This window comes from Pinus tabuliformis, chromosome 7 (genome assembly GCF_031772625.1).
Source record: "Pinus tabuliformis cultivar Carrire ecotype Pingquan chromosome 7, CPIR1, whole genome shotgun sequence".
NCBI classification, from domain to species: domain Eukaryota; kingdom Viridiplantae; phylum Streptophyta; class Pinopsida; order Pinales; family Pinaceae; genus Pinus; species Pinus tabuliformis.
Window position 1 is genome coordinate 1,840,868,894 of NC_142293.1, and position 27,840 is coordinate 1,840,896,733.

The window sequence follows — 27,840 nt, forward strand, 5'->3', positions numbered from 1 at the left end:
GGTTAGGATCGGCTTCACTCCTAGTGAATCCCAGCTTCATCAAGTAGCTATCGATCCTCTCATACCATGCTCGGGGTGCTTGCTTCAGCCCATAGAGAGCTTTCTTCAACCTGCATACATGAGATTTTCGATCATAAATCTCAAATCCTTCGGGTTGCTCCACGTAGACCTCTTCTTTGATCGAGCCATGCAAGAACGCAGTCTTGACATCCATCTGATGTAGGTTCCATCCTTGTGAAGCGGCAAGGGCTATGATCGAGCGGATGGTCGTATATCTGGAAACAGGTGCAAATATCTCATCATAGTCTATACCTTCCTTTTGGGAGAAACCTCGAGCAATAAAACGAGCCTTATACTTTTCTGTGCTTCCATCTGCTGCATGCTTTATCTTGTAAAGCCATTTTGAAGTAACAATTGTCTTGTCCAGGGTCTGGGAACTACTTCCCAGACATCATTCTCCATAATAGACTCATATTATATGGTCATAGCATCCTTCCATAGTTAATGCTTGATGACATCTGAGAATGATGAAGGTTCATTTTGTATGATCGTGCTCATGATGGTCAAGTATCCCTGATACCTGTTAAGTTTATTACTTTGATGGAAGGTTCCTCAGGGTGCAGCATGTCCTTCAGCATCATCAAGTATCCCCCTAAGCCATGAAGGCCTCTTCCTAGAAGAGGAAGGCTCATGTGGATGAGGATCAATCGGATCCATGGGTTCTTCTACATCAGGCATTGATTCATCATCCTTTTCTTTCGGTTCCCTGGTGTCGGCTTCTTGAGAGCTACTCAAAGTCAGCAGATTGTCCACCTTGCTGGGAGCCATATCTTTGTCAAAGGTGACATCATGACTAATCACGACTTCCCTTTGACCGGTGGTGAACATTTCTTCAGGAGTTTAAGAACCCAATGCTTGATGAGGGCATCGATTTTGTACATATACGACGGTGATTGTAGTTTCAGCCCATAGAAACTTTGGAAGTCTTTGATCATGTAGCATGGCCCGGACAGCTTCCATCATCGTGTGGTTCTTCCTTCCCACCACACCATTCTGCTCAGGAGTATGTGGTGTAGTAGTCTCCCTCTTAATGCCAACCTCAGGTATGCCTGAGTAAACCAATTGTAATATATCGGAGGTCTTGCTTTGGCTTGAGGGGAATTGTCCCCTTTTGAGCTTTCCTTTGGCACATCCCGGACATACACCTTCTTTCTCTACTGGGCATCCCTGTTACCATTTGTCTTACATAGAGTAGAGCTTTGTAATGAAGGTGGGAAAACCTATGATGCCAAAGTTCGGACTAAAGAGTTGTGTCACAAGACATGACACCTAGCGGACTTCCATCGACCTGATATAATGAATCAACACTAAACCCAAGAGTAAAGGCATCTTTAACATTATTTTTCCATATACATACATTGCCATTGCTGAAGGTTACCTTGTAGCCTCTGTCTTCCATTGCCAAGATGGACACTAGGTTCCTTTTGAGGTTAGGTGCGTTTAATACATCTTGGACTTTCTAGCCTTCTTGAATGGTTGTCCTCTTCCTTGATTCCCAGCTCTCCTCTTACCTTTGCTGTTGAATTTGTCATTCCTTTGATTGCCATTAGAGGGATTTCGAGTTGCACCACTGCATACTGTACCATGCTTCTCTAATCATGATTATCATCATGCTGCCCATGTCCATGATTTTATCCATCATAATGCTACTCAAACTAGTGTGCATCATCATCATGCTATCCTATATGTCCATGATCTCATGTTGCCCTTTATGTCCATGATCTCATTCATCATGATGCTCATGATCTCATACATAGTGACTTGCTTTATCGCAAATGTAACATCGTCATTTTCTTCTAGCCTTAGGTCCAGTCTTTCCTTTTGATTTAGTCCCGGAATTATTTCTTTTCTTTGCATGAGAAGAAAAGATAGCAGGAGGACCTTTAGGCATGGGCATTTCTTGCACTTCTTCCCTTGTTTCTTCTTGAATGCATCTAGCCATTAATTCCTCGAAACCAGGAATTACATTATAGTTCAAAAGAGTAGTCTTGAACACGTACCATTCGGATGGTAATCCTCCAAGAGTTATGAGTGCCATTTCTCTGTCAGTAATAGTTTCCCCAATAGATAGGAGATCGTTCTTGATCTCGTTGATTCTTAAGAAGTATGCTTGCATACTTTCATCCTTACTCTTCTTGATTTACCTCAGCTTATTTCTAAGAAACAAAACTTGATTTTCATCATTAACTTTAAATAAACTCACCAGTCTGTCGTAGATTTCCTTGGAGGTGTCTAGATCAGAGATGTAGGCCACCAAGCGCTTGTCGATAGAGTCTCGGATGATCTTCTTTGTTTTGACTTCTTCATTTTTCCATTTGTTCCAGGCAGCAGCATATGCATTTGATGAAGGCTCAACAATATTGCCTCTTACATGGTCCAGCACTCCTTGATCTTCAAGGGTTAGATCGATAGACATCTTCCATCCGTGATAGTCAGCTTTCTCACGGAGCTTGTCTTCGGCAGGAAAGAGTGTTGAGGACCCCATAGTTCTTTTAGGATAGCCTTGCCAATCTTCTCTTCAATGATTGCTCTTGCTCTTGCTCGGGCTTTGTCTTCACCTCAGCTCTGATACCATGTTAAGTTATGGTATGTTCTATGCTTATAATAGTTCACTTCTTTTTCTTATTATATTCCACCGATTAGAAATCACATGTACATAAAGTAAAGTGCAGATAGAACATTAAACGATCAATAGAAAACAAGCCAAGACAAGAGACACAAGATGTGGCGGCTAGCCAGGGACAAACCCCACAATGTGTGGGGAAACCCTTTGATCAAATCTTCTTTTATCTTCAATAATTCAGCAGAGAGAAATAGTACAATAAATCTGATTCATATCAGCAGTAGCAAACCCTAGATCAGTAGCATCAGCATTAGCAGCTTCATATCAAACTAGGGCAGACCATATCTCACAAACCGACCGTCGGATTGACTTCATTCCACCACCAAAAGTTTCGGCTTCCAGAGGAGGTTCAGATGAACCTATAGCACGGTTCAGATGAGGAGATCTTCTAGGCCACGCAAGTCAATCTTTACTTCTGCAGTTGCAGCTTCAGTTTCAGCAGTTTCCGGCTTCAAACTAGGGCAGTCGATATCTTGCAAACCGTTCGTCGAATTGACTTCATTCCACCACCAAAAGTTGCGGCTTTCAAAGGAGGTTCAGATGAACCTACAGCGCAGTTCAGATGAGGAGATATTCTAGGCCACGCAAGTCAATCTTTACTTCTGCAGTTGCAGCTTCAGTTTCAGCAGTTTCCGGCTTCAAACTAGGGCAGTCGATATCTTGCAAACCGTTCGTCGGATTGACTTCATTCCACCACCAAAAGTTGCGGCTTTCAAAGGAGGTTCAGATGAACCTACAGCGTAGTTCCAAAGAGGAGATCTTCTAGGCCACGCAAGTCAATCTTTACTTCTGCAGTTGCAGCTTCAAATTCAACAGCTTCCAGCTTCACATGTGTGTGAGAGAGAGACCCATTTCAGCGCAGTAGAGAAGAGACTCATATCTGCGCAGTAGAGAGAGAGAGATGTGATGAGATAAGTGAGTCCAAATGAGGAAAAGTCCTCTTATATTTATACACAACGTTGGTGGGTGAATAGATGCGACTGTTGAGCTTCTGAGCCTACATGAGTTGTAGGTCGGCTTGATAATAATTCCATAATCAAAATAAATTCATATCTCCATGAATACTTATCGGAATTGGATGATCTTTATATCAATCCTACACCTCTCGACGAGAGGAATCTAATAAAAATATTATTAGCCATGAATAAGATGACCCACATGAAGTTTTGCCCTGGTTGCCAATTTTAACACCAACTAACCCCAATGGGGCCCACAAACTCTTTATGTTCCATCTCCTAGGGTTAGGGTTTTGGTTGTTTAGGGTTTTCCCTTACTATTCAGTAATAAATAGGCCCTTCATCCTCGTTGTAACACAATTTAGAGGCATGTAGCTTCCACATCTCTTCTCAGAGATAAGCTACCATCACTGAGCTAGTTTATTTCCATTCTGTTTGTTAGCATATTAAAGTATTCTAATATTAATGAAATGAAGTGTTGTTTCTGTTGTATCTCTGTATCTATGATTATGTCTATTCTTTTTGCATTCTTGTTTAAGTTCATATCATTGGTATCAGAGTGGTCTGATCTTTCTCTGTTTTTCTTTGCATGTCCCCAACGAGGTCAGGTTATAAGGAGTTAGGGCTCAAACTAATTGAACCTTTGCAAGACCAGCCTCGCAAACCCCGAAGACCTCCCATGGGGGAAGAAAAAAAGATGAGGGGCCAGGAGAATTATTTTTATTGGCCAAACCTTCGTCGTGATGTTGGGAAGTACATTAGATCTTGCATTGTCTGTGCCATTGCCAAACCAATCATCAGGAAGCAAGGCATATATACTCCTTTGCCTACTCCTAGTCCACCTTGGGAATCCATCTCCATGGATTACATGTCGGGCCTTCCTTCTATTAAGCACAACAACAACTGTGTTTTTGTGGTCGTCAACAAATTATCTAAGATAGCCATCATGGTAGCCTGCAAGAAGAGTATCACAGCAGAGGCCATTGCTAAGCTCTTCTTTCAGCAAGTGTGGGTACACTTTGGGATCCCACAGTCCATTATCTTAGATCGGGACAACAGATTCCTAAGTGCATTTCAAAAAATTCTTTGGTCGATGGTGGATACCAAATTTACTAAGTCCACAACTTTCCACCCCCAAACTGATGGCCAAACAGAGGTCGCCAACAAGGTGATCATACACATTCTGTGCATGTACAACTCTAAGAATCCACACACATGGGATGAAAGCCTCCCATATGTCCAACACAGCTACAACAGAGATCTCCATAGCTCAATATGACATAGCCCCTTTCAAGTAGGGTTGGGGTTTCAGCCATTATGTCCCATTGATGTGGCCATACCATTTGCAGCTACCCAGGCAGATTCAGATCACGTCCAGTCTAAAGTTGACAGGGCTAACAATTTCATTGAGCATAATGAACACATCCGCCAGTAGCTCCATGATATATTGGATAGACCCAATGCTAATTACAAGTAGCACCATGATCAACATCGAGTGTCACACAAGTTCCAGTTGGGTGACAAAGTTTGGCTACATTTGTAGAAGTAGCGCCTCGCTAGACCCCCACTACAAGATTCTGCCGCTCTGATACGGTCCATACACCATCACCAAGGCTGTAGGGGACAATGCCTTCGAGCTCACCATTCCATCGTTCCTTTCTCTGCACCTAGTGTTCAATGTAGACCCCCTTCAACCATATTTTCCACCATTGTTGGACACATCTGACATTGCAGAGCAACTCACACCAATAGAGCTAACCTCAGACTACATGGAACATGCCACAACTGATCAGATCATGGACACGAAGATCAAGAACACTCTCCAATAAAGGATCCATCTATATCAAGTTGTCAAAGCAAGACAACTCCTTCACTAATGCAAGTGGTTCACTAGGGACCAGTGATGAGACTCAGTATTGCAACAAGAATGATGCAACTCCCAAGGCTGCCGACTTTAATTATCAACCCGAGGTTCATAAAAAATTAAGAGGTATCGGCACTATATGTGCAGCATACAATGTGTTCTTCCTTTGCTGTCATGATGTGATGGAATGCATGTACTGAAGTCAAATCCTAAACTAATTGCAGAAAATAAAATGTTCAAAATGGAACCTTAACCTATTGCAAGAAAGAAAGTATAAGGAAAGAGACGGAAATTCAATGCTAAATCACACCATTTCCTAATTAACTACCAAGAAACTATGCTTTGCAATAATGCTAAATTATCATGAATGAAATGTTACTATCTAAGCATGGAAGTAAGAAGCATCAAACATCACTATTGTGCAAGTAAAGGGACTCGACTAAATCTGTTTTTGCTTTTTTGTCTTTTTATGCAAAATCAAGTATGCAAACTAATTGCTTCTATGGATGTGGCAGGTGAATTAAGGATGTTGGAGGTTGGATGGAAGGGTTAGGAGATAGTTGGATGGTGTGGGAGACCCTTGGGAGGCTTTTGATGACTTCCTAGAGGTTTTCCATCATTTCGGCCTCAAAACAGGCCATTTCAGGAAAACCTACAGGATGATCCTGTAGGAATTATAGTGAACCTACAGGATACAGCCGAGAGAAAAATGTGAGGTGTTGGAGGTTATGGGAGGCCTAGAAAAGGTGTGTTATGGGTGGAAAGGAGTGGGAAAATTCCTAGGATCACTCAGAACTCAAAACCAAAGATGGGGGATGAATGGATTTGCTCAAAAAGCTTGGAGAAGTTTCCTTGTGAAATGATGAAATTGGCGAGGGTTTAATGACCAATAAATCAAATCCAAATTGGATGGGACAAATTTTATTATTAGCTAGGATTTCTTAGGTCCCTATTCCAATTGGAATACTCAAAAAGACCTATTTTAACCCATTCAAAAAAAAAAAAAAAACATCACTAGTCAAAAATCTAGAAATTCGAGAACTAGTGAGCTAGTAAATCTAAAAAATGCCTAACAAAATCAAGTGAAAATGAAATGGGGTAATTTTTGTTATGAACTAAAATGTTTTTTTGATCTAATGCAAGTGGAATCAAGTTGATTGAAGCTTGTTAGCATGCTCTAAAAAATAGCAGAAATTTATTGTTCTTTGCTAAAAAAGAGGTCCAACAATCTAGATTTGGGAATAAGAAGACTAATCCAAGCAACTCAATGATTATTATGAAATTCCAAAGATTTTCCAAGGATTAAATAATGCTTGTGATCCTGCAAAAGAACTTACATCAACCATTTAACTCAATCCTACAACAAGAAATCATTAATACTAAATGCAGAAATAGAAAGAAATAAAAACTAGAGATGCATGTGAATAAGCAATGAAAAGAAGGAAAGAAAATGATACAAAAGGGCTCTGAGGTTCCTGTGATGGCCAAGCCTAAGGAAACTCAGAGACCTATGGAGGAGAAAAATATTTAGAAGCTAAACATGACACCAATCTTCATTATTTTCATCAATAGAGTCACATCCCTGCAAGAAAAGACAATGGCGCAGCAAAAATACAAGTTGTCTCCACAATAACACTAATGAAAATCTCCCCCAGAGGAAAATTCGACTTGGTACTTATACAAAATGATTAGGAATCATTCCCATGAATGGTGGAAGCTTTCCCCACCAAAATTCCTTGATTAGTGGATCTGGTCCCTAATACTAGGAATTTGCATTAAATGGCACGGAACACATTCCTAGATTTTCTCAATCATTCCCTAGAGGAAAATTTGACTTAGTACTTATAAAAAATTATTAGGAATCATTCCCCATGAATGGATGAAGCTTTCCCCACCAAAATCCCTTGATTAGTGGATTTGGTCCCTTGATTAGTGGATTTGGTCCCTTGATTAGTGGAACACATTCCTAGATTTTCTCAATCTTTGGAGTTCCACAATCTGTGCCATAATTCCATAATATCATGTCGATTTATTATTTATTATTGATCCTCTTGTAGTAGGGAACAAGTCCCTAAATTATATCCTCCTCCAAATCTTCATAATCTGCCCAATATTCTCATAATATTCCACAAAAATAAATAATATTAGGCACAAATATCCAATTATTCATAAACCTTCCTAATGAATATATTAAAGTTAAAAATAAAATATCTAATGCAAAAAGAGATGTTTAATGTGTTGAAGGATGGTCATAAGCCTTAATTTATGTTTTAATTTAGAGGCATGGGCCTTAATTTATGTCTAATTTAGAGGCCCATCAACTAGGTTCAACAAAAATTTCCTCACGTCATGGAGGCTCTGCACGGAATGGGGACCATTACTTCCTAAGGAGGGAGGAATGATCCAAGTGGATATTGGTAGCCACCCACCTATTCCACCTAGACCTCCAATCAGTTTCATTTGTTTCCTTATTTATTGCAGCATTAACTATTTTTAGCAGTTTTCGGGTCCTGAACTTTCAGAGCAGTTTTGACCACCTAAAAGACGTTTTTTTAAGGTCCACAACAGGCCCATAGCCATGGGTAGGGGCATGCCACAAATCTTGTAATACTTAGAGACAACTTTCCAACAAGGTATTGTACGTGCCAACACCAAGATACGACCTCGGGAAGTTGGTTGCCCAACTAACCCAAATGGGGCCCACAAACTCTTGGCATTCCATCTCCTGGGGTTAGGGTTTTGGTTGTTTAGGGTTTTCCCCTGTTGTTCAATAATGAATAGGTCGTTCAGCCTAATGTTAACATAATTCAGAGGCATGTATCCACCACATCTCTTCTTAGAGATAAGCTACCATCGCCCGAGCTATTTTATTTCCATTTTGTTTGTAAGCATATTTTAATATTTTGATATTAATGAATTGAAGTTTTATTTCTACTTCATATTTTTATTTATGGTATGTCCATAATTTTTTGTATTCTTGTTTAAGTTCGGATCAGTGGTATCAGAGCGATCTTCTCTTTCTCTATTTTTCTTTGCATGTCCCCAATGAGGTTAGGGTATAAGGAGTTAGTGCTCAAACTAGTTGAACCTTTGAAAAACCAGCCTCACATACCCTGACAACCTACCATGGCAGAATAAAATATTGGATAACTTTTCCTAGATCCTTCGACGGCTACCCACAAGCGACACATCTTCATCCAGTATCCACTCTAGAGGTGCCACTCCTTTTAAGGTACAAATTAACTTTGATATTACCATATTTGAGGGCCACATAGATGTAGACACCGTAGATAAATGGTTAAATCTATTGGAAGGATATTTTTCAGTTCATGATTTTTCCAATCAGGAAAAGATTACCTTTTCACTTCTCAAAGTTGCCCCACATGTCAAGGACTGGTGGGAAACCTACTATGAACAAAAGGATGAGAGGGAATCCTCACTGTTTTCAGTCACACCCACATGGAATTCTTTCTAAGATGCCATCAAGGAAAAATATTACCTTGTCGGGAGATATGAAGATAAATACATAAAGTGGACCACACTATGGAACGGAAGGGACCAAGATGTGCCAGAGTTCACAAATGTTTTCCATACCCTTCACATGAAGCTCGGTATCAAAGATTATTAGTGGCATTTGGTACTCAAGTACCAAGACTGTCTACACAAGTACATCCAAGATTAGATGGAGTTACTGGGCATCTCCTCACTCAACACGATGTACTGATACACTGTCAATATTGAGAAAAAGTTTAAACAGAAGAAGTGAGACTTTGGATATGTGAATCTGAAGCAAGGAAAATGCGCCCCCAAAACACAAAGCAAAGGATAAAGTCAAGGTGGGGCGAACCAGGACAACCCGCTGAAGCCGCAAGAAAAGAACAATACCACAAAGACAAATAAGGACACACAAGAATTGTGTGAGTTCCATAAGAGCTCCGCTCACAACACAAGTGAGTGTCGGGCCAAGGAGTCATTGGTGGCTGAGCTGAAGGCTTTCGAATGAGATGTTTTTTCTGACTCTGAGTCAAAACCCAACAAGGGGAATGATAAAGGGAAGAAAATCATTGACACGGAGCCCAGTGCCACCATGGACAACACAAAGATCCAAAAGAATGAGCCTGAAGATCTAGAGGAGGGGGAACGCCTCTTACACTCACAAATGTGGGTGAAGGGTTCTCCACTATAGTTCATTGTTGACAACAAGAGCCAAAAGAACCTCATTTCAGAAGAGGTCGTGAAGCAGCTAGGCCTACCAACTACAACACATCCACATTTGTACACCATCGGGTGGCTTCACCAAGGATGAGATCTTCGTGTCAGCCAATAGTGTTGCCTTCCCTACAACATCAAGCCCTTCACAGATGAGATATTGTGTGAGGTTTCTCCTCTTGAAGTTTTTGATTTATTATTAAGACAACATTACTTGTGGAAGCAACATGTTGTATATGAATCTAGACCTTGCTCTGTGATTATTACTTTGGGAAATAAGTTGTACAGGATACCGAAGATAGCCCCGCCTACTGCCATCTCTTTGATCATTGCAAAGAAACGTAGTAAGATAGATTCCCAGACTAGGAAATTTGTTTTCCTTATGATTTTCCCTCAGGGCAAGAAGAAGGTTGTGACCACAGCTTCTAGACAAGGCTCCTTTGCACAACAACAACATATGTACAAGGTCTTGAAAGAGTACAGGGACATTTTCTCTTCACCTACAGGGGTACCTCTACATTGTCACGTCAAACACTCCATCAATCTGACCCTGGGCGCGCCGCTACCAACTGGACTAATCTATCGACACTCTATTCTAGAGAACAATGAGATCAAGAGGTAGATTTAGGATCTGTTGTAGAAAGGGAACATCAGGCCAAGCTCATCACCCTGTAGGAGCTCGATTGTATTGGTACAGAAGAAGGACAGGACCTCAAGATTCTATATTGACTATCGGGCACTGAACAAGATCACTATCCAAAACAGGTACCCAATCCCACGAATTGATGACCTTCTGGACTAGCTCAATGGGGCCAAATATTTATGCAAGATTGACTTGAAATTTGGTTATCACGAGGTGCTTATCAAACCCTCCGATGTGTGGAAGACTACCTTCAAATCCAAGGAGGGCCTTTTCAAATAGTTGGTCATGCCTTTTGGGTTGAAAAATTCCCCCGCAACCTTCATGAGATTGATGGACGACATCTTGCGACCCTTCATCAATGCATTTGTGGTGGTGTATTTAGATGACATCTTTATCTTCAACCAGAGTTGGAAAGAGAACCTCCACCATATTCGACAAGTCCTTCAAACCCTGCGAAAACACAAGTTGTGTGCCAATTTGGAGAAATTCACTTTTGGCATGACCCGAGTTCAATATCTTAGGTACATCATTAATGATAAGGGTGTGCATGTGGACCCAACCAAGATAAAAGTTATTCGGAATTGTCCAACCCCAACCACTCTAATGCAGGTTCGTGTTAGGTTCTCTCATATCACTTGGCCTTTAAGTCAATTCACCAATGGCGGAGAAAAAGCAAAGTTTCTTTGGTCTGAAACACAACAAAAGGCAATTTTCGAGTTGAAGCATCGCCTCTTCTCTACACCAATGCTCACATTACCAGACCTGCAATAACCATTTGAGATTGAGACAGACACCTCTGACTATGCTATTGGTGCAGTTCTTACTCAGCATGGGCATCCAGTGGCTTACCACAGTGAAACACTTTCAGACACAGTCCGAAAATATCCCACTTATGACAAAGAAATGTATTACATTGTGCAGGCCTGGCGTCAATGGAAGCATTACATTCTAGGGAAGGAAACAGTCATCTACACAAACCACCGACCCTTGTAGTTCATACAGACATAAGGGAAGTTGTAGAATGATCACCATTAGAAATTATCCACATACCTGCAACAGTTCCATTTGAACATTAAGTACAGGAAGAGAAACACCAATAATCTTGCACAGTGCCTTAGCCGACCACCAATCATGGCGCTGATAATTATTCTCGACCTCCTGTGGGCACAAGACTTTGGGGTGGCCGCATCTTTACAAGAGCATTGCGGAATTTGACAGAACATACCAGAAACTCCTGGAAGGTAAGCACATTCCAAATTTTCACCTCAAGGACACACTGTTATGCCACCTAGGCCACATTTGTTTTCCTTCAAGTGAGCGTGCCAAGATGATTTGGGAGGCACACTACAGTGGGGTTGTTGGACATTTCGGAGTAGAGAAAATAGTGGCAGTACTACATAAGTATTTTTATTGGCCGAACCTTCATCAAGATGTTGGGAAGTACATTAGATGCTATACCATGTACACCATTGTCGAGTGTGGGTACACTTTGGGATCCCATAGTCCATTATCTCATATTGGGACAACATATACCTAAGTGAATTTTGGTCAAGTCTCGGTTGATGTTGGATACCAATCTTGCTAAATCCACAAATTTCCACCCCCAAAACTGATGGCCAAACGTTGGTCATCAACAGGATGATCATACACATTTTGTGTATGTACAACTCGAAGCATCCATGCACGTTGGATGAAAGCCTCCCCTATGTCCAACACAGCTACAACATAGCTCTCTATAGCTCAATAGGACATAACCACTTTCAGGTAGGGCTGGGATTTCAAACATTATGTTCCATTGATGTGGCCATACCATTTGTAGCTACTTAAGCAGATTCGAATTACATCCAATCCGAAGCCGATAGGGCTAACAACTTCATTGAGCACATTCAACACATCTACCAGTAGGTCCATGATATGTTGGATAGAGCCAATGCTAAGTACAAGCAACTCCATGATCTACATCGAGTATTGCACAAGTTCCAGGTGGGCGACAAAGTTTGGCTACATTTGCAGAAGGAGAACCTCGCTGGACCCCACCACAAGCTTCACCCACTCCGATATGGGCCATAAACCATCACCAAGGCTATAGGGGATAATTCCTTCGAGGTCAGAATTCCAAATTCCTTGGTTTGTATTCAGTGTCCAATGTAGATCACCTTCAGCCATATTTTTCACCATTGTTGGACACATCTGACATTGCAGAATAACTCACACCAATAGAGATAAACTCAGACTGCATGGAACAGGTCACAACTGATCACATCATGGACACGTAGATCAAGAACACTCACCAACAGAGGATCCAACTATATTAAGTTTTCAAAGCATACCAAGTCCTTAAACAAGGCAAGTGGTTCACCAAGGACCAGGTTCAACAGAAATTTCCTCATCTTATGGAGGTTTTGCGTGCAATGGGGACCATTGCTTCCTAAGGAGGGAGGACTGATCCATATGGATATTGGTAGCCACCCGCCTATTCCACCGAGACCTCCAGTTGGTTTCATATGTTTCCTTGTTTATTGCAGCATTTACTATTTTTAGCAGTTTTTCGGGTCTTGAACTTCCGAAGCAGTTTTGACCCCCTAAACGGGATTTTTTTTAGGTCTGCAGTAGGCCCAAGGCCATAGGAAAGAGTCTACCACAAATCCTATAGTACGCGGAGAGACCTTTCCAACAATTTATCGTACACGTCAAACAAAGATAATATGACCAAGTTATGACCCCAGGAAGTTGGTTTCCCAACAAACCCCAATGGGGCCCACAAACTCTTAGTGTTCCATCTCCTGGGGTTATGGTTTTGGTTTTTTATGGCTTTCCCTTGTTGTTCAATAATAAATAGGCCCTTGAACCTCATTGTAACATAGCTCAGAGGCATGTAGCCACCACATCTCTTCTTAGAGATAAGCTACCATCGCACGAGCTAGTTTATTTCCATTATGTTTGTAAGCATATTTTAGTATTTTAATATTAATGAAATGAAGTGTTATTTCTGTTGCATCTCTATGTTTATGGTTATATCTGTAATTTGTTGCATTCCTGTTTAAGTTTGGATTAGTGGTATCAGAGCGGTCTACTCTTTCTCTGTTTTTCTTTGCATGTCCCCAACGAGGTCAGGGTATAAGGAGTTAGGGCTCGAACTGGTTGAACCTTTTCAGACCAGCCTCGCAAACCCTGACGACCTCCTATGGCAGAAGAAAAGAAAGATGAGGGGTTAGAAGATCCTTTCAAAATATTGCTCGAGGAAGCCCTTGAGTGACAGAGGAATGTGATGATGGATAAATTTTCCCAGATCCTTCGAAAACTACCCACAGGTGATGCATCTTCATCCAACAACCACTCTAGAGGCACCAATCCTTTTAAGGTACAATTTAACTTTGATATTCCCATATTTGAGGGCCAAATAGATGCAACCACCATAGATAAATGGTTAAATCTATTGGAAGGATATTTTTTAGTTCATGACTTTTCCAATTGGGAAAAGATTACTTTTGCACTTCTCAAAGTCACCCCACATGTCAAGGACTGGTGGGAAACCTATTGTGAACAAAAGGATGAGAGGGAATCCTCACTATTTTCAGTTGTACCCACTTAGAATTCTTTCCGAGATGCAATCAAGGAACAATATTACCTTGTTGGGAGCTATGAAGATAAAAACATAAAGTGGACCATGCTACGGTAGGAAAGGGACCAAGATGGGTCAGAGTTCACAAATGTTTTCCATACCCTTCATACGAAGCTGGGTATCAAGGAGTCTGAGTGGCATTTGGTACTCAAGTACCACAAATTTCTATACAAGTACATCCTGGACGAGATGGAGTTCTTGGACATATCCTCGCTTGACATGACATACTAATACACTGTTAATTTTGACCAGATGTTTAAACAGAAGAAGTGATGCTTTAGATCTGTGAATCCGAAGCAAGGAAGAGGAGCCCATAAACCAAAGAGAAATGGACAAAGCCAAGGTAGGGTGACCTAGGGAAACCCATCGACGTTGTAAGAAAAGAAAAACACCACTAAGACAAAGAAGGACACCGGAAAATGGTGTGAGTTCCATAAGAGCTCCACTCACAACATAAGTGAGTCTCGGGCCAAGCAATCACTAGTGGCTGAGATGAAGTCTTCCAAATCAGATGCGTGTTCTAACTCCGAGTCAAAACCAACAAGGGGAATGACAAAGGAAAGAAGATCATTGATGCAGAGCCAAGTTCCACCGTGGCCACCACCAAGATCCAGAAGAATGAGCCTAAAGATCCAGAGGATGGGGGATGCCTCTTCCCCTCACAGATGTGGGTGAAGGGTTCTCCGTTGCAGTTCATTTTCGACATCGGGAGCCAAACAAACCTAATTTTGGTAGAGGTTGTGAAATGGTTTGGTGTACTAACTATGATGCTTCTGCAACTGTACACCATCAAATGGCTTCACCAAGGATGATATCTCCACATCAGACAGTATTGTCGCCTTCCCTACAACATCAGGCCCTTCACGGATGAGGTATTATGTGATGTTGCTCCTCTTGAAGTTTGTGATGTATTATTAGGACAACCATACTTGTGGAAACAACATGTTGTATATGAGTCTAACCTTGCTCTGTGATTATTACTTTGGGAAATAAGTTATACAGGATACCAGAGGTAGCCCCGCCTACCGTCATCTCTTTGATCACTACAAAGAAATGCAGTAACATCATTTCCCAAACCAGGAAATTTGTTTTCCTTATGATTCACCCTCAAGGCAAGAAGAAGTTTGTGCCAAGAATTCTAGATAGGGCTCCTACGCACATCAACAGCACATGGACAAGATCGTAGAAGAGTACAGGGACATTTTCGCCTCACCTATAGGGGTACCTTTGCACTGTCAGGTCAATCATTCCATCGATCTGACGCCAAGCGCACCGCTACCCAATGGACCAATCTATCGATGCTTTGTTCTCGAGAGCGATGAGATTAAGAGGCAGATTCAGGAGTTGTTGTAGAAAGGGCACATCAGGCCAAGCTGATCACCCTGTGGGATCTTGATTGTATTGGTACAAAAGAAGGATGAGACTTGAAGACTCTGTATTGACTATCAAGCACTGAACAAGATCACTATCCAAAATAGGTACCCAATCCCATGGATTGATGACCTTCTGGACCAGATCAAGGGGGGTAAATATTTCAGAAAGAATGAATTGAAGTTTGGTTATCACCATGTGCATATCGAATCCTCTGATGTGTGGAAGACTACCTTCAAATCCAAGGAGGGACTTTCCGAATGGTTTGTCACGCCTTTCAGTTGATGAATTACCCCGCAACCTTCATGAGATTGATGAACGACATCTTGGGACCCTTCACCAATTCATTTTTGGTGGTGTATTTAGATGACATCTTGATATATAGACAGAGTTGGGAAGAGCACCTTCACCATATTTGAGAGGTCCTTCAAACCCTACGACAACACAAGTTGTGTGCCAATTTGGAGAAATGAACTTTTGGCATGACCCAAGTTCAATATCTTGGGTACATCATTAATGAGCATGGTGTGCATGTGGACCTAGCTAAGATACAAGTCATTCAGGATTCACCAGCCCCAACCACTCTAACAGAGCTCCACAACTTTATGGGTCTTGCCAATTTCTACCGCACGTTCGTGTTGGGGTTCTCTCATATCACTTGGCCTTTAATTCAACTCACCAAGGGCAGAGAAAAAGCAAATATTTTTTGGTCTAAAACCCAACAAAAGGCATTTGACGAGCTGAAGCATTGCCTCTACTATGCACCAGTTATCACATTACCAGACATGCATCAACCATTTGAGATTGAGACACATGCCTACGACTATGTTATTGGTGCAATTCTTACTCAACAAGGGCATCCATTGGCTTACCATAGTGAGAAACTTTCAGGCACAATCTGAAATTATCCCACTTATGACAAAGAAATGCATTCCATTGTGCAAATATGCCATCAATGGAAGTGTTACATTCTGGGGAAGGAAACGGTCATCCACACAGACCACCAACCCCTACAGTTCATATAGACACAAGGGAAGTTGTAGAACGATCACCTTCGGAAATGGTCCATGTACATGCAACAGTTCCATTTAAACATTAAGTACAAGAAGGGGAGCACAAATAATGTTGCAAACTACCTCAACCGACTACCATTCATGGTGCTAATCAATATGCTCGATTCCTATGGGCATGAGACTTTAGGGTGGCCAAATCTTTACAAGAGTGATCTAGAAATCGACAACACATACCAGACACTCCTGGAAGGTAAGAAATTTCCAAATTTTCACCTCTAGGATGCATTGTTATGCCACCTGGGGCACATATATGTTCCTTCAAGCAAGCATGCCAAGATGATTTGGGAAGTGCACTATAGTCGGGTTGTTGGACAATTTGGCGTAAAGAAAACAGTGGCAATATTGGAAAAGTATTATTATTGGTTGAACCTTTGTCGGGATGTTGGGAAGTACATTAGTTCTTGCACTGCCTACATCATTGCCAAACCAATCATTAAGAAGCAAGGCCTATATATTCCTCCTCCTACTCCTATTCGACCTTGGGAATCCATCTCAATGGATTACATATCAGGCCTTCCTTCTACTAAGCATGACAATGACTGTGTTTTCGTGGTCCTAACAGATTCTCTAAGATGGCCATCATGGTGGCCTACAAGAAGAGTTTCACAATAGAGGCCATTGCTAAGCTCTTCTTTGAGTGAGTGTAGGTACATTTTGGGATCCCGCAGTCCATTATCTCAAATCAGGATAGCAAATTCCTAAGTAGATTTTGGTCAAGTCTCTGTTCAATGCTTGATACCAAACTTACTATGTCCATGACTTTCCACCCACAAATTCATGGCCAAACAGAGGTCATCAATAGGATGATCGTAAACATTTTGCACATGTACAACTCGAAGCATCCACACACATGGGATGAACGCCTCCCCTATGTCCAGCATAGGTACAACAGAGCTCTCCATAGTTCAATGGGCCATAGCCCCTTTCAGGTAGGGTTGGGATTTCATCCATTATGTCCCATTGATGTGGCCATAGCATTTGCAACTATTTAGGCAGATTCGACTCATGCCAAGTCTGAAGCTAACAAGGCTAACAACTTCATTGAGCACATTCAACACATCCACCATCAGTTCCATGATATATTGGATAGATCCAATGCCAAGTACAAGTAGTGCCATGATTAGCATCGAGTGTCGCATAAGTTCCAGGTGGGCGACAAAGTTTGGCTACATTTGGAGAAGCAGAACCTCACTGGACCCCACCATAAACTTCCCCTACTTCGATATGGGCCATACACCACTACCAAGGCTGTAGGGGACATTGATTTCGAGCTTAGCATTCCACCATTCCTTAGTCTGCACCCAGTGTTCAATGTAGACTACCTTCAGCCATATTTTACACCATTTTTGTGTTGGGAATAATACTGAGAGGGGGGTGAATCAGTATTTATCAAATCAATAAATTTTTCATTTCATACTCAGATTTATATATGCTACTTCAATGAAGGGAACTCACGTGTGCACGCAGTTTTCCTTAAGGAAACCAATGTATATCCAGCGAACTTATGATTCAGTTAATTCATCATATGTTGATATTTAATCTGTCCTTTATTAACCATTTAAACAGTAACCATGTGCAGTAATAAAAGAATAAACCATCACACATAAGAAACACACATGAACACCAAGATTTAAGGTGGAAACCCAATGAGGGAGAAAAACCACTTGCTGTTGTCATCTCTGTCTTCTTTTAATATAAGAAAAACCAGTTTACAATCTTGTATTGGCACAGACTCATACCAGTATATAGGCACCCACCTGCAGAAGGCTACAACCTTCTCTTGTTCTCCAGCTTATACTGGAAGGGAGCTACAACCCCCTAGCTCTTGTACTAGCCGATATGTTTACTAGTACGTAGGCGCCGGCTTACAGAAGGATCCAACCTTCACTCGTTCTCCAGCTCCAACCCCTTGGCTCTTGTACTGGCCAATATGTTTACCAGTACGTAGGCGTCGGCCTATAGAAGGCTACAACCTTCTCTCTTCCTCTAGGGACCATGTTTCATAAATTTTCAGACTGGATACTCCTGGTACACAACAACACAATATGAAGGCCATGTTTCATCAAATTTTCATACTGGACCCATCAGCAACATTGAAGCTCAAAATCAATCACCACTACAATACAACCAATCACTGAAAACCCATCATCACTGAAGCAAATCACAATCAATCAATCTGAACATTCAGAACACTGTCACCAGAACACAGAGCAGAACCCAGAACTCTGCATTAACAACCAAAACCAACTGCAACTTCAAACATCATATTTCATAATGTATATGCTACTTATAAGCACCGAACTAGCGTGTATACACACTTTCACCAAAGTGAACTAGCGTATAGATTTGCAAATACTAACTTAAAACTTCACAGTTGTTCCAGACTTCAGTCATACCCAGATCATAACATTTACAGAATAAACATGCGTTAGTAATCAGATCTAGACTATCCATGATCAGACCACATAATGATAACTTATTTCAGGTCTTATGATCCTGATCCATCATTAGATCTCATCCATCATCAACCAGTTAGGTTCATCCTTAGTTCAAATTAAGCAAAGCACCATAAACACATAACATGCATATTTTCTTTTGATCTAATTCTTCATAAGATATTCGTTACTTGCACACTTAGCATTTTGATCTTCTCCTTCTTATATACTTAGATCCTTTGTCAATACCTCGGACCAAAACCTCGGACCAATACCTTGGACCAAAACCTCAGACCAAAACCTCAAACCAATACCTCGGACCAAAACCTCGGACCAAAACCTCGGACCAATACCTTGAACCAAAACCTCGGACCAAAACCTCAGACCAATACCTCGGACCAAAACCTCGGACCAATACCTCGAACAAAAACCTTGATTTTCCATCCCATGTGTGCTTTTCCTTCTATGAAAGTGCATGCATATGTATACTCTCATTTTGTTCTCTTAACCCTCATGTGTACGCTGCTTGGACAAGGTGAAACAGCATATACTTCTTAAACCATTCTCTTTCTTCAATCTCTGGAGTATGATCTGTAATCCTTTGCTGTTAACCTGTTGCACTGTGAATTGTTATCATTCATCATATATGTGAGTTTCCATCAAGGACAACACCTGTATCATAATGCCAACAATCTCCCCCTTTATACTTAATGGAAACCATATTGGTGTTTATTATGTCAAGTTGTAGAACCTGTTATATATATCAAACAACACTAAGATACTCTCCCCCTTTGACATCAAGGGCAAAGGGTGACCAAGATATTCTCCTCCTTTGACATACACTATGTTGTCCATGCTCCCCCTAAGTACATTCAGAGTCTACAGAGATATGTTTCAAAATAATAACATGACTCTATACCTCAACTGAGTGAGTATGACCTCCCTAAGACCAATGAATCATACATACATCAATCAACCAAGTGGGGATACACCAAATTTGACTCGTCCACCCAACCAAGTGGGGATATACCAAATGTTTATACATGACTGAAATAGCAATTATTACATCATCCTTCCCATGCATAGTGGGGTTACAAATTAGGTCTTTACATGACCTTTACATCAAATGATATACATGACATTTATAACAAGGACCAACGATCTAAACAAGACCATGATAGTCATCAACAACTATCATACACCATATATGATTTGTACCATAAGCATCTGTCAATAGCATCAAGATCAACAACCTGTATATGTCCATCATCAAAAGAGTCATCTGAATCAAAGAAACTATGTGAATCAAGCATTATAAGTATCATAATGTATAATCCCCCTGAACCTGTGCCATCTGTTCACTATCAGATCTGATCATTGCATTTGTCAGTAAGAATCATCAAGGCATCATCATCAACCAGTTATTCATCAAGTTATTAACAACTTATGAGGGCCAAAAGCACTTCTACATATCATTAGCAGACTGTAATCATCATCAATCAGAACAAAAAAGATAATTGATAATTGACTGAACCATATCAGACCCCTTTTTTCCTGAGTCTGTCCCACTGCGTCTTCCTCAAAACACCATATACACGACTATGCAGCTTTTAAATCGCATATATACACAACTTGTATTCATGATAACTGCGTATGAGAATTGGAATACTGAAGTTTCACACTTTCAACTCCCCTTGAGTCTGTTATGTCTGTATACTGAGCTATGCCACATCCTTCTGACTGTACTTCCTTCTTCTTCCATACCTTGGAGTGTGATGATGTTTTCTCCTTTTGATATGTTGGTCAAAAATTTCTCCTGCACTCTTTTGTGATATGCCCAAACTTGTTACAGGCATAACATCTTATATGTTTCATATTCCTTCTATAGTAGTCAATGGCTTTGTGACCAAACATATTGCAAGAAAAACAATATCCCTTAAAGTACCTGGAAGCTGATGATCTTTCTGTGTGACGGTTATTAGCTTGAACCATTCTACTTCTGCATCTTGCTGCAACATGTCCAAAATTATGACATATAAAACATTCAACATTATTCATCAGAGGAAAGAATTGATTATCACTTCCATGGTTAGGAGTAAATGATTTTCTTTGAAGACTTTCTTTCCTTGGTTGTTGATGAGTTGACCTCTTATCTCCTTGTTGAGCATTTCAGATTTTGCATCAGAGTTCCTTGCTTCAGTTTGTGAGCTAGATTCACCTTTAACAGTTTCATGAAAACCAAGACTAGATTTGATGGCAGGAGACCTTTGACTACTAAGAATGTCATCCAAAATCTTAGTACTATCTTGAAATCGTAAAAGTTTATCCTTTTCTTCTAATTTACCTTTTAGGATATTTACCTCAACCTGATATTGCTCTTCCTTTTCAAGATATTTCTTCTTCATGATTTCTTCAACCTTTCTTCCTTCTTCCACTTGTTGCCTTAATTTGAGAATCTCATTTTCTTGTTCTTCATCTACTTGAGGTAGTTCTTCATTCTGCTTATTTGAATTTTCAAGATCTTCTTTTAGAGAGGCGATCTCAACTTCAAGACTTTCATAGTAACTGGATCTATCTTTAAGTCTCTTGATTATTGAACTCTTTTCATTTACTTCATTTCTTAATGATGTCACTTCATCCTGCAGCTTTTGACATTGATCTTCCTTTTCCTTGTACTGCTTCCTTACTTTGTTTCCTTCCTCCAACTGAGCTTTTAATCTGGTAACTTCTTCTTTGAAGGCACACTCCCTTTTGTTAAATAGATCTTGTTGATCTCTAATTTTATCTATGAGTCTTTTAACTTCTGCCTCTATATTTCTTTCACTATCACTTTCAATATCTTCAACATTGCATGAATAGAGAAAAGTATCACCAGAAGACCAAAAATTTGTACCTGATACTTCTTTTTCTTGTTCATCTTCAATCTGAGGTGATTTTGAATCTGAATACTTGCTTCCACCTGATGGCCAATTGTCTCTCCTGTTGTCACTATTCCTTTGAGATGTCTTCTTCTTCTGAGGCACTTTCTTCTTTAGCTTCTTTCCCATTGTTTCTACGGATCTCCTTCAAGCGATCAAGCTTCTGCCAAAGGACCTGCTTTGATACCAATTGTTGGGAATAATACTGAAGGGGGGGGGGGTGAATTAGTATTTATCAAATCAATAACTTTTTCATTTCATACTCAGATTTATATATGCTACTTCAATGAAGGGAACTCGCATGTGCACGCAACTGTCTTTAAGGCAACCAACGTATATCCAGTGAACTTATGATTCAGTTAATTCATCATATGTTGATCTTTAATCAGTACTTTATTAACCATTTAAATAGTAACCATGTGTAGTAATAATAGAATAAACCATCACACATAAGCAACACACATGAACACCAAGATTTAAGGTGGAAACCCAATGCGGGAGAAAAACCACTTGTTGTTGTCATCTTTGTCTTCTTTTAATATAAGAAAAACATGTTTACAATCTTATATTGGCGCAGACTCATACCAGTATGTAGGCACCCACCTGCAGAAGGCTACAACCGTCTCCCGTTCTCCAACTTCTACTGGAAGGGAGCTACAACCCCCTAACTCTTGTACTAGACGATATGTTTACTAGTACGTAGGTGCTAACCTACAGAAGGCTCCAACCTTCACTCATTCTCCAGCTGCTACTGGAAGGGATCTCCAACCCTCTGGATCTTTTGCTGGCCGATATGTTTACCAGTATGTGGGCGCTGACCTACAGAAGGCTACGACCTTCTCTCTTCCTCCAGGGACCACGTTTCATAAATTTTCAGACTTTGTACACAACAACACGATATGAATGTCATGTTTCATCAAATTTTCATAATGGACCCATCAGCAACATTGAAGCTCAAAATCAATCACCACTGCAATACAACCAATCAATGAAAACCCATCATCACTGAAGCAAATCACAATCAATCAATCTAAACATTCAAAACACGGTCACCAGAACACAAAACAAAACCCAGAACTCTGCATCAACAACCAGAACCAACTGCAACTTAAAACATCATATTTCATAATGTATACGCTATTTCTCAGTATCGAACTAACGTGTATACACGCTTTCACCAAGGTGAACTAGTGTATAGATCTGCAAATACTAACTTAAAAATTCACAGTTTTTCCAGACTTCATTCATACCGAGATCATAACATTTACATAATAAACATGTGTTAGCAATCAGATCTAGACTATCCATGATCATACCACATAATGATAACTTATTTCAGGTCTTATGATCCTGATCCATCATTAGATCTCATCCATCATCAACCACTTAGGTTCATCCTTAGTTTAGATCAAGCAAAGCACCATAAACCCATAACATGCATATTTTCTTTTGATCTAACTCTTCATAAGATATTCATTACTTGCACACTTAGCCTTTTGATCTTCTCCTTCTTATATACTTAGATCCTTTGTCAATACCTTGGACCAAAACCTCGAGCCAATACCTTGGACCGAAACCTCGGACTAAAACCTCGGACCAATACCTTGGACTAAAACCTCAGACCAAAACCTCTGACCAATACCTCTGACAAAAACCTTGATTTTCCATCCCATACACACTTTTCCTTCTATGAAAGTGTGTGCATACATATACGCTCGTTTTGTTCTGTTAACCCGCATGTGTACGCTGCTTGAACAAGGTGAACAAGCGTATTCTTCTTAAACCATTATCTTTCTTCAATCTCTGGAGTCTAATTTGTAATCCTTTGTTGTTAACCTGTTGCACTGTGAACTACTATCATTCATCATATATGTGAGTTTCCATCAAGGACAACACCTGTATCATAATGCCAACATGTTGGACACATCCGACATTGCATAACAACTCACACCAACAAAACTAAACCCAGACTACATGGAACATACCACAAATGATTAGATCATGGAAATGCAGATCAATGACACTCCCCAGCAGAGGATCGATTTATATCGATTTGTCAAGGCGGGCCAACTCCTTCACTAGGGCAAGTGGTTCACCAGGGACCAGGTTTAGCAGAAATTTCCTCACCTCATGGAGACTCTACACGCAATGGGGACCATTGCTTCCAAAGGAGGGAGGATTGATCCAAGTGGATATTGGTAGCCACCCCCCTATTCCACTTAGACCTCCAGTCAGTTTTATCTGTTTCCTTGTTTATTGCAACATTTACCATTTTAGTATTTTTTTGGGTCCTCAAATTCCGGATCAGTTTTACCCCCTAAACAACCCTTTTTGAGGTTTGCAACTGACCCATCGTCGTAGGGAAGGGACTTCCACTAATCGTGTAGTACTTTGAGAGGCCTTTCCGAAAAGGTATCGTACATGCCAAATATAGATAATATGACCAAGTTATGATCCCAAAAAGTTGGTTGCCCAACTAACCCCAACATGGCCCACAAACTCTTGGCATTCCATCTCATGGGGTTAGGGTTTTTGTTGTTTAGGATTTTCCCTTTTCAATAATAAAATAGGCCCTTGAGACTCATTGTAACATAATTTAAAGGCATGTAGCTGCCACATCTCTTCTCAGAGATAAGCTACCATTCCCCGAGCTAGTTTATTTCCATTCAATTTGTAAGCATATTTCAATATGTTGATATTAATGAAATGAAGTGTTATTTCTATTGCATCTCTATATTTATGGTTATGTCTGTATTTTGTTTCATTATTGTTTAAGTTTGTATCACTACGACATCTATGTAGCATCATCTAATCAGTTCATTCAATAGATCAACATGGTATTGAAATACATGAAATCATAACATAACATATAGGAAAACAATGAAATTCTTGTATTAATAGAAATGGAGAGAGTTACAAACAAATATAGATTTGATAATGTAGAAGAGCTCCTCCAAGTTGACTTGTCCTTCCTTGTCACAAAGTATATCTCTATGTCACTTTAATGCATGGAATAATGACTCTCACAACAACAACATGAGGGTAGAATCTATCTCCAAAGCCAAACCCTAGCTTGCGGATGGCAGTAAATATATAGAAGAGGATGGTAGGTTAGGATTTCTTATCCATTTACCAATCTAGTCTTGAGATCCACTTTTGATGGGAGGATGAGCTCAAGGGATAAGGGGTGAAATCTCAAGGTAGGATAGGATAGGATTCGAGACTTTCATCCAAGGTAAATGGTTAGAACAACCTCTAGAATCTCCTGGAAGAGGAAGCTTCGAATCTATTTCTATTTTTCCCGAATTTCTAGAATCAGCGCACCACAAGCAAGGGGCCACCTACCGGTGATGAGTACAGGTCCAAAGAAGGTCAACCTGCAGGTGAATGCAATCTCCTAAATGGCCAGGGTGCGTTGGGCCTTAAAATCACTCAAATGAAGCAGTTAAAGGAAGAAACTCTGGGATTAGGCAGAGTCATGCTTAGGGCTTTATGCAAAGGCGATGACAAGGGGTAAAAGGATGTTAATTGATCCAGTTAATAGGCCTATTGACCAGATGTGATAAAATGGCCTATAATAAAGAGGATAATTTTTAAGTTGTTGATCTATCTTTTATTTTATTGTGTGAGTTGGTTGCATAACATTATTGCTCCCCAAGCTAAGACCCATGCCCTCTCTCAACTGCATTGAACTTCTTGTTAGGTTCCATATTTTCATTTTCACCTGCATCCTAAGATCTACCTCGCTTCTCATGCCATTTTATTTTAGTCTTCTCATTTTCTTTCCAGTCACACTTAGGCTTAAGCTTGCACTTAGATTGCTCATAATAATGCATTATATTTATGATGATTTCCTCAAATGACTGAGGTTCATCATAATCAATATGATCTTTAAATGCTAAATGAAATCCACTGATGAACCTTTGAATCTTTGTTTTCTCATCCTTGAGATAAGGAACATGCCTCAATAACTCCAAGAATCTACTAATGTACTCATCATCTATCATGGAACCCGTCTTTGGCTCATAGAAAACCTCTAACAAATGCTGCTTCTCACTACTCCTATAAGGATGCTAGAAGTAATGACGATGATGTCTCTAAGAACCAAAACTAGAATAAAATCCATGAGTGCTAGCTTTCCTGTCAGATGTATAAAAAGATCTGCCACCTCTGACTGTATCATCCCTATCCATCCTATATCTTCACAGAGACTTGCTACCATATGTGCCATTAGTCTTTTCCTCCTTTCGGTCCTCATGACTGATTCCCAATTGTCCCTGATTCTGCAAATCTGAAAGACTTTTAAGGATGATTGCATTCACTTCTATTTTTTTTTCCTAGGCCCTTACAAGTCTTTCTTGTGCCTCAATCAACCTGTTATTTTTTGCCTTGTATCTTCTAATCTATGCCCTCAGACTTCTTAGTGTATCTACTAGGTCAAGAGAATACTCTTCTCCTTATTTCCCAACTAACCTTTCCCATTCCATAGAATTCACATCAGGCCTATAAGGGCAATCATGTGAATTGTAATCCACCATTCTTCTCTTCATCTCTAATCTTCTATTGTCCTGCAACATACCATGTTAGATAAACCAAATAGAAGACATAATCAAAATTATACCTAAGTGTATCTAAGGGAAGGCTATCACATCTGCATAACTCAATCTAGGTTAGAACAATACATAATAATATCAAGAACTTAACTACAATGACAATAATCATCATGCATATGACCGTAATGCATATAACAACAATTATTATCATGCATGACTAACTAATGCATGTGCATATAACCACACTAATAAATTAGCATCTATCATGCATGTAACCACAACAATAAAATGACAAGCATGCATATAACCACAATGGATATAATAACCATTAACCATCATGTATGCATGCCAAACATATAAACTTGTATGATGATTTGCTTTTACTCCGAGGTCCAGTGTTGAAAATTCACTTTGATACCACTATGTAATGCCTCCTCCCACATTTACCCACTTTGACAAGCTCTCCAAGGTAAACATGAGCTGAGTGTCACTATGATATGACATGACCTCCAAGTTTTAGTTATGGAAGTGGGACCTACAAATCGGAAGGAAACTAACATCCTTTAGAGACTACAATCACCCAGGAGCCTACCAAACAACCACCCCAGGTGATAAATCCCTAAGTTGGAACTCCTTTTCACAAGAAAAACTCCCCAACCACACCCATAACACTGAATGCATGCGATTGGGAGGCTATAACTGCGTGCATAGGCCTGTATGACAGTGGTTATAACCCAAATTCCCTAATTTAGTGCATGCGATCGCGAGATCTATGCCATTTATGTAGATAAGCATCCAAACCACTACTCAGAACTGTCTGTAACTTCCAGAATCATGACAATAAAGATAACAATGCTAAAAAAACAGAACTTGAACAAGATCTTAACCAAGACATGCCTAATGTAGGATAGACATTTCGTTAAACACATGATAAACATATAAGCTACAAGTCATTAATGCATATCTGATAATAAACTTTTGAACTTCATTTGAGAATCACCAAGAAGTTTCAATGCTCTCTCAAGCTAGATTCAATAACACTTGTTAGCCTGTGAATTCATCAACCATCCTGTTGGCTTAAGGGGGCCTAACCCAGGTTCAGAGTTGTTCGCGACAACCAACAAAACCCTAATTATTGGCCCTTTCGGTAGCAACCTGCATAGCGCAGGTTGCAGTCTCACCCGAAGCAATATTTGGGGATGCTAGAACTAGGTTTCTACATCTAGAGATAGTGTGATAAGTGGTCTTAAGCCTGTGTCACTCAGATCTGCCTTCGCGCAGATCAATATCCTTCTATGACCCTCCACTGTAGCTCTAAGGAAATGGCTTCTAGACCTTCACGAAGGTCTGTGATTGGACTTTAGGGACCTAAAAGAAGTTGTTTATCCACTTTTATGCATTAATTAATAACCCTAGATCTGCCTTCGCATAGATCTATCCAATTCATCAGAAATCATAACAGAATTAACCCTTAACTTCGCGAAAACAGATAATTACTTAAGTCATGCATAAA